A 16,111-nucleotide genomic window follows, 5' to 3' on the forward strand; every position below is an offset into this window, starting at 1 on the left:
AATCCTTTTAACGTACTGTTGGATCCGATTGGCTACTATTTTGGAGAGAATTTTTGCATCCGTGTTCATGAAGGATATTGGTCTGTAATTCTTTTTTTTTTTTCAAGATTTTATTTGTTTATTTGACAGAGAGAGATCACAAGTAGACAGAGAGGCAGGCAGAGATAGAGAGAGAGAGAGAGGGAAGCAGGCTCCCTGCTGAGCAGAGAGCCCGATGTGGGACTCGATCCCAGGACCCTGAGATCATAACCTGAGCTGAAGGCAGCGGCTTAACCCACTGAGCCACCCAGGCGCCCCTGTAATTCTCCTTTTTAATGGGGTTTTTGTCAGGTTTTAGGATCAAGGTAATACTGGCCTCATAAAATGGGTTTCAAAGTTTTCCTTCCATTTCTATTTTTTTGGAACAGTTTCAAGAGATAGGTATTAGTTCTTCTTTAAATGTTTGGTAGAATTCCCCTGGGAAGCCATCTGACCCTGGGCTCTTGTTTCTTGGGAGACTTTTGATGACTGCTTCAATCTCCTTACTGGTTATGGGTCTCTTCAGGATTTCTATTTCTTCCTGGTTCAGTTTTGGTATTTATGTATAGCTAGGAATGCATCCATTTCTTCCAGATTGTTAAATTTGCTGTTGTATAGTTGCTCAATATATGTTCTTACAATTGTTTGTATTTCTTTGGTGTTGGTTGTGATCTCTCCTCTTTCATTCATGGTTTTATTAATTTGGGTACTTTCTCTTCTTTTTGATAAGTCTGGCCAGGGGTTTATCAGTCTTACTAATTCTTCCAAAGAACCAGCTCCTAGTTTCGTTGTTTAGTTCTACTGTTCTTTTGGTTTCTATTTCATTGATCTCTGCTCAGGTCTTTATTATTTCTCATCTCCTACTGGGTTAAGGCTTTCTTTGCTGTTCTTTCTCCAGCTCCTTTAAGTGTAGGGTTAGGTTGTGTACTTTAGACCTTTCTTGTTTCTTGAGAAAGTCTAATATTGATATATACTTTCCTCTTAGGACCACATTTGCTGTGTCCCACGGATTTTGAACAGCTGTGTTTCCATTATCATTTGTTTCCATGAATTTTTAAAAATTCTTCTTTGATTTCCTGGTTGACCCATTCATTCTTTAGTAGGATGCTCCTTAGCCTCCATGTATTTGAGTTCTTTCCAACTTTTCTCTTGTGGTTGAGTTCTAGTTTCAAAGCATTGTTGTCTGAAAATATGCAGGGAATGATCCCAATATTTTGGTACTGGTTGAGACCTGATCTGTGACCCAGGATGTGATCTAATGTGGAGAGTGTTCCATGTGAACTAGAAAAGAATGTGTATTCTGTTGCTTTGGGATGGAATGTTCTAAATATAGCTGTGATGTCCATTTGGTCTTTCAGGATAATGTTTGTTACTGTTAGAGATCCTCTTCATTACATTTTTAAATAATAATTTATATTCATAAATTTATAATAATAACAAATTTTAATAATAATTATTATGACTGAATATGTTGAAAGTTAAGGAAAAGGAACTCTAACATCAACCTTATCTGCATTTCTAAAAATATGGTCTTATTATTAAATGGGAGAAAGTGACATTATATAGGTACTAAAAATGTCAGTTCATGAATAAATTCATTTGTTTATGAATAAAAAGAGGTGAGACAGGGACAAAAGATCACGGTCTAAAATTTAAAACACCTTCTAGGGTCATGCTGTGTACTTCTAAATAAATTCAACATCAGGAGAACCACAGAAGATTCATTCTCCCAAAAAGTTGCTGCTGAGACAGCTAACCATAATGAGCATAGAAATATTCCGGGATATTAAAGGAAATTACTTATCCAGTTAATCAAATGCACCAGAATAAATGAAAGCGGTTTAAAATCTGAATGGTAATTCCACATACGACCAAAATTAAATTTTTCCAGAAAGATTTCCTTGTCTTTAAAAATATAAAAAAAACTTTGAGGCAAAACATTTTTAAAACTTTAAATGGAGAAATTTTATAAACACAAAAATGGCAGATGAATCCAGAATTTCAGAAAGGTTACAATGGAATCTTTCCAGCATCTATATAAAAATTATAGCAAAAAAAACAAAAAGGTGAAATAAAAAGAGAGACTACATTCTTGGTATCCATGAAAAGAGAAAATTATGGAAAATGAAATAGTTTCCTATGAGGACTGATGAATGCACAATTTTGAATCCATGCTGTTTCCTAGATATTAAAACTAAATATAGTACATCTGCTCTACTGCATCAGAGATAATATATCACAGTGTGAAGTTTCATGATGATTATGTGTATTCAGCTGTTTTTTTTTTTTCTGGATATTGCTATTCCTTTGCTTTTTTCATTATCTGAGAGCAGAAAGGGCTGCTTTTAAGGAACTAGTTAAAAAAAAAAAAAAGTAAAGCAATCCAGGTGACACAGTAATGAAATGTGCAGGAAAAGTAAAAATCCCATATTGGAACGTGGGCTGCTTTTCAGACCCAGGACTGATTATGTTGTTGGATGACTAAATACTCCAGGGTAGTTCACTCCCGTGGCTGAGGTGCAGTTCAAATCGCTCATGCACCCATTCAGCCATATGATATCATTTCTGCTTGATTTAAGAGAAACTACTAACCCAAACCCTTATTCTAAGTTAAAGTAATACAGATACAGCAGACAGAAAGGGAAGCAAGGTATTACAGGTATACACATTTAAGGAAAAATGAATAGCAAAGAATTACTTGGTATTACAAAAATATGCCACTGTATGTGCCAAATGGTTTCATCCATCAACTGCCCCAAACAGCATTATGAAAACATTTAAAACTAAATGTTTCCTTTGTGACCTGTAAAAAGTAAAATAAGAGAATTTTATTTATGCCAACTTAACAAGGGGAGATTCAAAAAATAGTCCAAGTACTTAATCATAACATCACCAATTATTTTTAAGGAAAATGAATGCTTTAGATACAACCGAGTAATGGAAACATGATACTAATTAACTTTCCAATTACATACAGTAAGCCTAGTTTTCTTACTCCAACACACATATCGAAATCAGGAATTTTAGATTTCTGAGATCATGGACAGAAGCTTATGTTTTTCCTTTCCTCAGTCTCTTCCATGAAATAGAATGCAAAGCTCATGCTACAACTATGCAATATTGTTCCCTGCAAGAAACGATTTTGTTCTGCCTCAGAGGCAATATGTTTTTATGCTTAATTTTGCCCTGGGTAACCACAACGCTTGTTTATGTCCTTAAAATGCTTTTTAAAGAAATTGATTTCCATGAATCATCAATAAATCCTCCTTTTACAATCTAATTCTCTCAGTTATGAGTGGAAGAAAAAATTTACATTTTCTTGCTCTATCGTATGTTTATTAACCATGATTAAGCAGCAGCATTTAATCACGTGCAAAGATATGCAAATATATCTTTCTTCATATTTCAGCATTACTTTAATTATGTGCTTTAATTTAAAGTTTTGTCACTAGCTTCAGATCAGTTTAGCTCTAAGTATAAAGAAATTACATTTACAGCATAAGCGTTATATAACTGAATTTTTTCTTTTGAACAAATACAGAATAAAACAAAGCTGTGTTCAAAAGAGTGGGAGAAAGGGTCAGCTCCAATGGCTGTGGAGAGAAAGAAAAATGAAGTCCACTGTCCATCATTAATGGTTGACAACACTGTTATATTAATTTTCGTAGTGCACAAAATAGTGGGACAATAGGAAATCTGTATCTCAGAGTAAATGATACAATAAAATCATCAAAATTTGCATTTTGAAGATAAATTAGAGAGGTACCTTGAAGTAAAGTTGTCCATGTCCAAGTAGAAACAATCATTAGATATTTAGAAATATTAGAAAATGTTGAATAATGAGGAAGTTTTACCTAAAAAAATTCCTTCTACTTAAGAGAATTTGAACTAATTAAAAAATGGCGATTTTTAAATTTTTAAAATGTGTTCAGTATTCATCTGAATATTAAATGTTTGCAAAGATATTTTGCTGTTTTGTCAAATATGCATATGCTCATTAGAAATTAAAGATATAACGACTGATGACTCACTTTTGATCATCCTACCAAGCATTATTATTCTTTATATTTTCACAAAGATCAGCAAACATATACACATTTATGCACTTAATCTTCCAAAAAATGATATACATGCTGTTTTGTAAACTGTCTACTATTTATCAAATTTGCCATGGTCATTTCCCAACAGATATTTTCCTGCATCTTTATCTATATTGTTTCAGTAATATACAAAATAATGTTTTTTTTTTTTCTTAGCAATCTACTAAGGAACAATGAATTTTCCCAGTTTTGCTATTAAAAATACCTTAAAAAAACACAGGTATTTAATACTTACTAAAGACCTGACTTTGTTCTATCTAATGACTTCTATGGGCATACCTTTAGCGTTGTCATAATAAATAGCAACTAGCTCTCCAAAATTTTAATTTCAAACATCATACTCACTGACCACTATATTGTATGTTTTTAGCAACAATATTCTCCAGTATTTTGGCTGCAATACTTTAACCCCACCAAGATTTGAAACCCATTGTTCTCCTAACTTTTCATGGGATTCCACCCAGGTATTCCCTCTTTCCTGTGTCTTTTAAAGGAAAAAGTTTAAGTGAAAATTTGATATATCTCTGTTTTCTAGTGAATAGAGAATAATACCTAGAGTTGATTGTTCCTTTCATGTAAAAGATGCTCTTTTCTCAGACCTAAACTTCCTTCTCAATTAGTGTTGATTAAAAAATATCCTAGGGAGCAGCCATCATTGTCTGTACAAATTTATTACCATATAGCTTTCTATCCTTTTGTAGACATTTGTTTTCTAATAAGTAAATTACAGACTGATAAATTAAAGATGTCACATTTTTTTTCAGTTCATGTGTGTCTTATTTGGAATGTAAAACCAGCCAATACAAACAATTCCCAGTCAGTATCTAAATTGACCAGAATGGATTTCCTATAGATGTTAATGGCATTATAAACATCCTGGCAGTCTGATAGTTTTTGAGAACATATCTTCAGTGAAAATATGTCACTTTTGAGATAAGGATGTTTAGATAATGTACAAATACGTAAAATGTGTTGTCTCACTAGTGTTCACTCAACTATTATTTAATTTCCCTTCCATCTGGACACAGATTAAGTTTCTTCCTTTAGAAGACCTTTAGTGCTTCATGGTGCCTCAAACCTACAACTTTCTTCTCTAGGAACTCTGAATGACCAGTTCCTTTCAGTGTTTTAGGTTTCAGATTAAATGTCACATCCTTAGAGAACTCACAATCATTTGCACTACTTAAACTCCTCAAATTCACATCTGTTTTCAAGTCACACCTTCAATTACTTTATAAAATGAATTACAATGCACATTTATATGTTTCTATTTCCACTTTTATCGTTTCTCTTATTTAGTAAAATATTTGTCCCCTTGAAGGCGCACACACACACACACACACACACAAATGCTCCACCCATTAACCCATTATTTGAGACTATACTGCCAAGAGTATATACAAATATTGTTAGTGAAAGACAGAAATGTGACTGAAATTCACAGCAATTTAGTATTTCTACTTTAATCATATTTAAATGAAATATCCCTTTCATTTACACTGGCTAGTATTCTTTATATCACATTTTTTATCCATTTATCTATCAATGGACATGTAGTTTGTTTTCATATATTGGCTATAATGAATAATTCTGTAATAAACATGGGAGTATAGATATTGCTTTAAGATCTTGATTTCACTCTTTTGGATATATGCCCAGAAGTGGGATTGCTAGATCTTATGGTAGTTGTATCTTTAATTTTTTGAGAAACTTCCAAACTGGTTTACATAGAGGCTGCACCATTTTAGATTCCTAACAACACTATGTGGTGTTTCCAATTTCTCCACATACTTGTCAACACGTGTTATATGGTGTTGTTGTTGTTGTCTGATGATTGCCATTAAAACAAATGTGAAATAATATCTCATTGTGCTTTTGATTTGAATTTCCCTGATGATTAATGATATTGGACATCTTTTCATATACCTGTTGGTTATTTTCCTGCCTTTGCTTGGAGAAATGTTTATTCAAGTCCTTTGTACATTTCAAAGCAATCTTGAGAATGAACAAAGCTGGAAGTATCACATTCCTGATTGCAAAATTCAAACTATATTGCAATGCTACAATAACTAAAACGGCAAGATTCTGGCAAAAAAAACCAGATATATAGATAGACATAACACAGATATACATAAAACCAGATATACAGACCAATGGAACAGAATAGAAAGCTCAAGAAATACACCCACTCTTACACAGTCAACTGATAGTCAACAAAGATTTCAAGAATACACAAAGGCCAAAGGATGTTCTCTTCAACAAATGATTTTAGGAAAACTAGATTATCTACATGTGAAAGAATTAAAGTGGACCCTTATCTTACACCATGCACAAAAATAATCCACAAATGATTTAAAGATTTAAACATAAGACCTGAGGGGCACTTAGGTGGCCCAGTCCATTAAATGGCAGACTCATGGTTTAGGCTCAGGTCATGATCTCAGCATTGTGAGATGGAGCCCTGCCTCGACCCTGCACTCTGCACTCAGGGTGGAGTCTGTTTAAGTTTCTCTTTCTCCCTTTACCCCCTCACCCCACTACCACCGGCCCCATACTCTCTCTCTCAATCTTTAAAAAATAAATAAAATGGAAAAAAAAATAAACATAAGACCTGAAACTATAAAATTCCTGGAAGAAAACACGGGAAAAACCTTCGTGACCATTGTCCTGATGATTGTATCCTGGATACAACACCAAAAGACAAGCAACAAAAGCAAAAGCAAACAAGTAGAGCTACATCAAACTAAATGTTTCTGCACAGCCAAGGAAATGATCAACAGAGTGAAAAAGCAACTTATAAAATCAGAGAATATATCTGCAAACCATATATCTGATAAAAAGTTAATATTCAAAATATATAAGGAACTCTTACAGTTTAAGAGCAAAAACCCAAAAAAATAACTCCACCCCTTGATGACAGGAATTTCAAAATATCCCTGGCTATTTCAAAACCATCATACATACATATATTTTCATATATATTCAGATACATATTTGTATGTTGTGCAATTTGTACTAGATTTTCTTAGATTATCTTATTTCTTCTGATGGTTTCTGGCAAAAGTAGTATTTATTTCTGAATTCTCTGATAAGAAAAAGGTGGATATAATGTAGGCTGTCCATTTTATGAGTATATTACATAAATATTCATTCTAACATACAACTTAATCTTGAATTAAGTATGTATTAATAAGAAAGTAAGGAATGAAAAATTTTCTATCAAAATGATAGAGAAGAATACGTTTGGTGACACAGAATGCAATCTCTGAAAAAGTTATTTAACATTTTATGATATTCTCCATCACATTATAGGCTTATTTTTTATGTGGAGAATAAACTTACATATGTCTTTTATGGACTGCTCAGGATTTTATTGGAATTATATATTCTGTCACCTTTTTAAAAGTAACCTTAAACAGTAGAAAAATAACAGACTTTAGCATTTTTTTAAATTTTTAAATAGAAAACAATTAAGCACAAAACAGACCTAATAAAACTTCACAGAAACTTCAGATACATTTGATATTTTCCCCTCAAAATTGAGACAACACTATGTCTAAGAAACATATTTCTAGATATGACAAAGACATTGACTCTCCAGGTTGACTATATAAATGGATTAAGGTCTGAATCACCCTAGTGTCAACTCTGCTGGAATTAGCCTGCTGACATTAAGTGAATTTGCACTACCAGGGCTTGAGCAAGGAAATCTGCCCTGTTTGGTTTATAACAAGTTTTTCATGTCTGCTGTCACATTAAGTAGTTCTTCAGTTTTTAAGCTTAACCATTTGCATTTACCTTGGAAATGGGATTATTTACTAAAAGTGAGAAAATAATTATATACATTTGGTTCTTTTGCATTTTTTTTTCTTTCTTCCGGAAAGGTACCATATATGAGGAAACACTCTTAAGATATTGTTCATAAAACCTAACTACTGGAAAAGTGATGTCTTTGATAAATGGTATAGCTGAATGTTTTTTGTCATTTATTTTTATCTCTAGTTTTCTATATTTAAGTAGCTTCAATATTTTGTAGTGTTAGTTCTCCAGACCCAACATTCTTAATTGAATTTCATTGTCTTAATTTTCTTCTTGTACCTAATTTTAAAAATACTATAATACTATACTACAGTTACTATGCTGTTAATCTAATGTCACAAAAATATGCCTGATTTTATATCTGAAAATTACATCTATTTATTTTTAATAATATACTAAATTTTAATTTCCAATAATTTTTAATGCTACTAAGTCAACACTGAGTCTTCCTTTTCATTTCACCCTCCGTGTAAGAAAATATTACTTAATTTAATAATAAATCCAACTTGAGTACTTCAGTTGATTTAGATGTTTTCAATTTGTTCTTTCTGGAATCCATTGTCTCCTCTTTGCTGAGAATCATTCAAGGAAGGAAGGAAGGAAAGAAGGATTGATTTGCAACATTGAAGTGGATTTTTCGAAGGTCGAAAGTGCAAAATACTTAGCAGCCTTGGCGCATGGTGCCCCCAACAGCAATTGTCTACTTCTGAATTAAGTGTAACTTCTACTTCCTGGCTTCTAAATTAAATAATACATTTAATTTTTTTTTCAAATTTTTTTAACATATCTCGCCCCCCCCCAAAAAAATTAACAATGACTGAAATGGAAGTTAGCAATATCATTACCACATCCTATAAGCTATATCACTTACAGGGTTTTGGGTTTGTTGTTGTTGTTTTGTTGTTGTTGTTTTCTATTTAGAAACTTGAATATGAGTTTCACACTGATAGCCAAATAAAATAACTAACTGAACTCTTCAGCTCAGGGTGATATTCAAGTAAGTCTCAGCATCTTGAACTATAATGGTAGGTAGGTGACATGATGAAATATTTTAAGCGAAAACAGAAAGTTGTTTCTGACTTATTTGAATACATAAATTGCTTTGAGTGGTGAGCAGTAAAGAAATTGCAGTTTGTCATGTTACTTTCCCAACATTTTAAATATTAACTGGTCTCATAAACTTTGTGAAGGAAATAATATATATTCCTACTCTAATAAAACAAATTTGCAAGTCAATATAATTCCTACATTTTCAGAAGTTGAAGATTTATCTTAGTAGAGAATCAATTTTGGAAAAAAATTACAAGATTTTTTTCTCATTAAGTGCACGACTCATTAATAAAGCAACATGAATTTAGGAATATTTCTTTCCCTAGAAAGAATATGTACCACTTATTTTGGGGATGCTGAGCATACTTGTAGAAATTTTACTATGCATAATTACACTGGGCACGCATGTGAGTTTTATAAATTAATTTTAATTATCCTGTCAGCACTGTAAATTAATCATTGTTACCTAAAGTTTTTTAACTGGTGAAATTCATGTCTAGAGTAAAAACATAACACCATCCTCTGAACCACGTTTAAGCTGAGGGCAAGTCTGTAGAGAAGGGCAAAGTTGTAAACCATTAGTCCACAAGCACTGCAGCTGGAGGATAGGAACAATGGCAGACTGCTAATGGCATTATCTGGGAGGGAAACCAAAACCCTTTACTACCAGAGGAAAGAAAGCACACATTCAGTCTGTCATCCCTTCTGTAATCAGGCAATATATCCACTCAACCAAGATTTATTGAGAACCAACTATGGGTCAGCTACTACACTAAAAACCGTGGATATACAAACTAAGAAATATGGTTTCTGCCCTGGAGGATTCTTCAGTGCAGTTGAGAAGACTAGAGTACACAGATAATTACAACAGTGAACTGAAATACTGAAGTAGAGGAATCTGCAGATTTCTCTGGGGGCACAGAGAATATAGAAAACTTCATCTTCCTGTAGGTACATTTTCTCAGATCCTAATCCTTTAGTTTTCTGTTTTCCTCCATTATATTTTATATTTCCTCCATTTATATTTTAGCTGTCTAAATAAAGAGCCATCTCCTCTTTGCACAATAAATTAACAATTCTTTTAATTACAGTAGAGCAGCGCAACACAAAGCTTATCTCTCAAAGACAATGCATGCATAGCTTAAAGACAGTTCATTTTTTCCTTAACTGCTAGAAACTTTTATGTCTTTCCTAAAATATATTCCAATGTTCTTCTTCTGAACACTTTTTACAATATTTTAAAGTAACTATCCATGTTGTAAAGAATCATAAAGATTTTTTCTTTTTTTATTATGTTAGTCACCGTTAAGAATTTGTACATTTTATTTTCTAATAAAAAATGGCATAATAGTCCACTATCCAAAGCAAAATGCCAGTTAATATATCTTCATTGTTTATCTTCAATGTTGACATAAGAAGTGATATAATTGGTATTTTATTTCTTGATCAAATCAGTTGGTGTGTGTGCATATAATTTTATAAATAACCATGTTTTTGTAGCCAACTGACTATGCTTCTTTGCTATATTTCAAGTGATTATTTATGATTGTACATAAATGAATCAAAGAATTTTGTAAACTAAGTGACATAAGCCAGCCCAAACTATTCATACATATCATATCTACCTGATTTTTTTTTCTATACAGATGTTAGAAGTTAGAAGTTAGTAGTAAAATAAATATGAGGAATCATTTAAAGTAGTCCACTCCTCTTTTAGATGTCATAGTGCACAATCTCCTCAATATCACCATGCATATTTTGACAAAGGTCTAACATCTAACCTCAACCTTTGTTTAAGAGACATTCATTAAACTGAACTTAACATGGAACATTTTTTTTTTTAAGATTTTTTTATTTTATTTATTTGACAGACAGAGATCACAAGTAGGCAGAGAGGCAGGCAGAGAGAGAGAGAGGGAAGCAGGCTCCCTGCTGAGCAGAGAGCCCGATGTGGGGCTCGATCCCAGGACCCTGGGATCATGACCTGAGCCGAAGGGAGAGGCTTTTAACCCACTGAGCCACCCAGGCGCCCAACATGGAACATTTTTTGACAAAATACTTAAACATTCTGCTTATGGTATTGCATATTGGGGGATCATAAGACAGTTTTTAGGATAAGCTATTCTAAAAGAATTTTACTTTGTTTATTGTTTTTTTATTCTCACTACTAACTTCTATTAAATTAAAAAATTTTTAAAAAAATGATTAGTACCAGAAAATGCAACCAGGAAGCAAATCCAATGATTTATATAGTGTCTATGTTCTTCAAGTGAAGACATAGTTTTTCATTTTAGTTTTTCATATTAGTTGAGATACTAAACAACACCTCTACAGTGCTAGCTGTGGGGATACACAAATAGAAATGGAATACCTACAATCAGTGGACCAAATCCGGCTTACCACTGGGCCAAATCCAGTCACAACAATTTATTCATATTTTACGGTTGCTTTTGCTCAGTGGTAGGAGTGAGTCGTTGCAATAGACACCATATGGCCCACAAAGTCAAAAATATTTACTACCAAGCCCTTTAGAAAAAAGTCTATTGATACCTGATAGAGAATATTTAGGTATGACTTTTACCTACAGGATGGTTAACATCTATGAGTTTTCGCAAATAAACCCTAACCAAGAGGTGGCCTGCCTTTCATAATTTTGAGATTTGGGGGAAAAAATAAAAAGATTTTTAGTTAGAAATTGCATCATAGATAGTTGAATATATTATTTTTATTTATGATTCATGTTGATTACACTCAGGCTGATGTATACCTGGAGATGTACATTATAATTATGTATCAACCGATATTTCTAAACTCTTCTAACAGCTCCAAATTAAAATACTAATACCATCTCTGTATCTCTCAACCATTCTCAGATAACAAACTGTGTAACACTGATGATTATAAATATAGGAACTTAGGAAACCGTACGTATTTTAGGCCAACATCACCCAACCCTACTACTGCAAATAAAAATAAATAAATAAATAAATAAATAAAATATTTTATTATTTTTTTTCTTTAGAAGAATATTCCCCAGACTAAATTGTGAAAATATTCATAACAAGGCTTATGTTTTATTTTATTTTTGAATTTTTGTTATCTAGTATAATCATAAAGACTCCATGAATACTTTTAGATAAATTAGTGGGTATGTGATAGAATCTTTGTCTATGGATTAGTAACTAAAACTACTAGCTTGGTTGGTAGAAATTCAAGTAATCTAGGTGTGAAAGATTTAGTATTAATACTAATGCCCTCAGCCATTCATTTACTTTTTAGTCAAATGTATGGCAATTGCTTTTGTATTATGGACCTAAAAACTATATGTAATTGCTAAGATTTGAAAAGAGGAAAGAATTTTGCTGAAATGTATACATTTTCCTTTGCCATATGTTTGCTAGTTGTGTTAATATATTCAATTTAAACATTAAAAATAATCTGAACAAATTCCTTTCCTTTCTTTCCACTGCCAGTTCCAAAAAAAAAATTTAACTATGTTAACATAATAAAATAAATATGTGTTAAAATGAATTATTAGAATCAGAAAAATTTACTGGCATCATTCTATACTATGGAAATAGCCAATCATCTGAAAAAGAAAACTTTGAGATGAAAATTGAATTTTTCTTTCAAACATCTAAATAGTTTCAAATGACCAAAGGGGAAAAAGAATCTTATAAGACAATGGCAATTTAAGGAATGTGTAATTAAAATTAATATGGTAATACATACTTTATGTTATTTTCTATATTATGCTACAAAGTAAAATAGAATATAGTTAAATAAGAAGTTAGACTTTTAGATTTTAGGTATCATAAAATAAAATAATCAGGTATCTAGTTCTCATTTTTGAAAAATTTAATATTTCTCACTGCTACTTAATAATTAAAATTGAGCTAAATAAGAAAAACAGAGAACACTGGGTTCCCAAGTCAAAAAAGTATTCACAAAAGAAGCACCAGAAAGTTTCCTGAATGCCCGGAGAACAAATTTCTCCTAATATTTAAAGTTATTAACATAAAAGGACATTTAAGAAAAGGACTATAGAAAGTGTGCTGTTTCTAAATATATGAGCTCAAAATTGGGCATCTTGAAAATATGCCTGGGTGTTGTTCTCCACCCAGAAAATGTTAACTAACTTATCATTTTTTTTAAAGACCTGACATATAATCTGACAATAATCTGTCTAGGATTTACTGTATCATGGAATTTGCTTCTCTTGTTGAAAACACCATGATCTTTGAAGGTGTATTTTGTCTGTGTCAGATACAGGGCTAGGTATAGCAAACAGATCCAAATGTGAACAAGATTGCCATTGCCTTAAAAAAGCTCACCATAAATTGGGGATAAAATAAAATAGAAACATCATTATGGAAATATTTACTAAATTTTATATAGCATCTTCTTGCTTTATATCACTATCAAAATAACTCTCCACATAATCCTTATCAAATATTACACTGTAATATTCCTTATTACTTATTTCAACTCTAATTAAATAAACATCGGTATAATTGTCTTCCTTACAAGACTCTTCACTATTGCCTTCTGCTTTTGTCCTTACTTCAAACAGGGACAAAGCCTATTTGTTCATTGATGTAGTCTGTACTTACTGTACAATGTCTAGAATAATACTAAGAACTCTGTCCAAGAATTAAATCTCTGAGACACTTAATCATCTTCACACAAATAATTTATAGCCCCTTTCTCACTTAAGAACCTCATGTCCAAATTCCCATTTTCATCTTTGTAAATATAATTAAACGGTACAACTCTATTTAATATCTCGCCTTCTTTTATGATTGTCTCATCTTTTACCTCAACATATTATAAATTCATCAGTATGTTAAGCATGTCACTGATTATTTCTGGCTTTACTATTATTGATAAAAAGTCAGCAATAACTCTTAACCATTGTTTACCCGCACGAAACTTTTTTGGGTTTTTTGTTTGTTTTTTTTGTTTTCCTTCTGGTTGCTTTTAAGGTTTTAATTGATTTTCTTACTAACTTCCCTTAATGTACCTGGTGATTATATTTATACTATTGGTGTTTTGCTCAGCTACTGTAACCTAAATGTAATTTTCATAGAATTTTAAAGGCTTTAGCTGATTATTTTCCAGGTTTTCTCTGTCCCAATGTGTTATTTGGTATTGTCCCACTCAGTTCCTGACACTGTTCATTTTTCTTCAATCATTATCCTTATGTTTTTCAAATTGATAATTTCTACAGATTTGTTAACAATCTACTGGCTCTCTTTTTATCTATAGTTTTAATTAATTCTAGATTTATTTTCTATTTATTATCATCTCCATTTATCTGATAAGATTAACATTTATAATTAATTCAGATATTTTTCCTTTAATTAAGTTATTTATAATGGATGCCTTAAATGTGTATTTGCTTATTCTAACCCCTGTACCATTTCAGGTTTGATTTTTAATGACTGCTTTTCCATAGTCTATGGATTACATATACACTTTTGTTTCTTTGTATGATCATTGATGGGGAGGTAAAAGCTTTATTGAATTAATTTAACATACCATTTAATTAAACCATTTATTTAAAATGAACAAGGCAGTCGCTTTTAGTATATTCACAGTTAGGCCATCACCGTAATCAATTTAATAATATTTTGATCACCCCTAAAAGAAACCATGCACCCTTTAGCAGTCATTCTGTTTTCCTCCACTGATCTACTTTTAATCTCTGTAGCTTTTCCTATTCTACATATTTAATAAAAATAAAACACATACTTATCTCTTATGCCTGGCTTTTTTTCCATTCGTGTTGTACTATGTAACAACACTTCAATGGGGGGAGGGGTGCGTAAAAAAGGAGATATCATTTATTTTGCCAAATGAAGTTACCAAATTTACCCCAAACCCCTATTATATACATCTTAATTTTATAAGGACATTTTAACACACGCACAAAGTTAGAATATAATCCATAATAAAGGGTTCCTCATTTTTTCATAAATTTAGCTCCATGAGAAGCAGTATTTCTTACTGTGGGCCATTAAAAAATTCTGGCGACACTGGGAAAACTCGTGGCCATAGATGACTCGTTTCATATATATATATATATATATATAAATAAACATACGCACATACACACACACACACACACACACTCATTCTGTGTCTGGCACTACACACAGCATTATGGCTCTTAACAAACCTATAATTTTATAGTCCTATGTTAGCAAATTCATATTTATTAGTTGTGTTCAATTCCAGGCAGTGGACTAGGCTGGGATTGCAAAAGAAAGTTCAAGAGGAAATGCTGTAGAGAGGCGGATACTCACGTCGGTGGGAGAGGGCTAAGTCTCAGTGTTTTTGGGTCGGGCTTCACAAAAGAGGCGGCATTTAAAGGATTTGCCCGCCAGGGTAAGCGGTGGGCAAGGCTAAACCGGAAACCAGGCACCTGCGAGGTGGTCGCACCCTAAGGTTAGGGGATTTTACCTTTGCGATGAGTTTGCTGCCTGGGCTTTTCTGCAGACCACCGAAGCGAGCACGGAGGACAAGCGAGACTAACCGAAAGAAAAGATTTCAGCAAAAGTCTAAGCCGAAAGGTGCCCCACTGTACTGGGGAGGAGCCAGACTGCGGGCAGTTTTACGGCTGAAGTATTTATGAAAGGCACCCTTAATGCCGCCACAAACTCCGTGAAAGATCTGACTTCTTTTCCTTGGGGTTCCGACACCTGTCTTCACAGCGTTCTGGCCATCACACCTCCCTCGTCTTACCCAGTCAGAGCAGGGAGTCTCACGGAGGCTCAAAACGAGCTCCGCCCCATGGGAACTTTCCCGCCACCAGCGTAACCGTGCAGGCGCCTGAGATCCTGCGCCATCTCGGCCCGCTCCAGCGGCAGGGAGTGCGCACGCGCCAAGGCTGACCATCGTCCTTTTTTGTGAACTTTTCACAGGTATTTGATATTTTCTTTGTTCATCTGTTTATGGGCATTTGGGTTGTTTCCACCTTGTGAAGGTTATTTGCGATTATTACATTTATGAGCCTTTTTGTGTGAAGCTTCTGGGAACTTAATGTTTGTTTTTTTTTTTAAAGATTTTGTTTATTTATTTGTCAGAGAGAGAGAGAGCGAGCAAGCACAGGCAGACAGAGT

General features: G+C 32.9%; 1 pseudogene; it reads right to left on the bottom strand.

Annotated features, from left to right (window-relative positions):
- LOC111150982 overlaps nucleotides 1–15,887 on the bottom strand; it is a 113,817-nt pseudogene extending 97,930 nt beyond the window's left edge.
- Between the last annotated feature and the right edge of the window lie 224 nt (nucleotides 15,888–16,111).

This window comes from Enhydra lutris, unplaced genomic scaffold (assembly GCF_002288905.1).
Source record: "Enhydra lutris kenyoni isolate GAN:26980312 unplaced genomic scaffold, ASM228890v2 scaffoldscaffold25, whole genome shotgun sequence".
NCBI classification, from domain to species: Eukaryota; Metazoa; Chordata; class Mammalia; order Carnivora; family Mustelidae; genus Enhydra; species Enhydra lutris.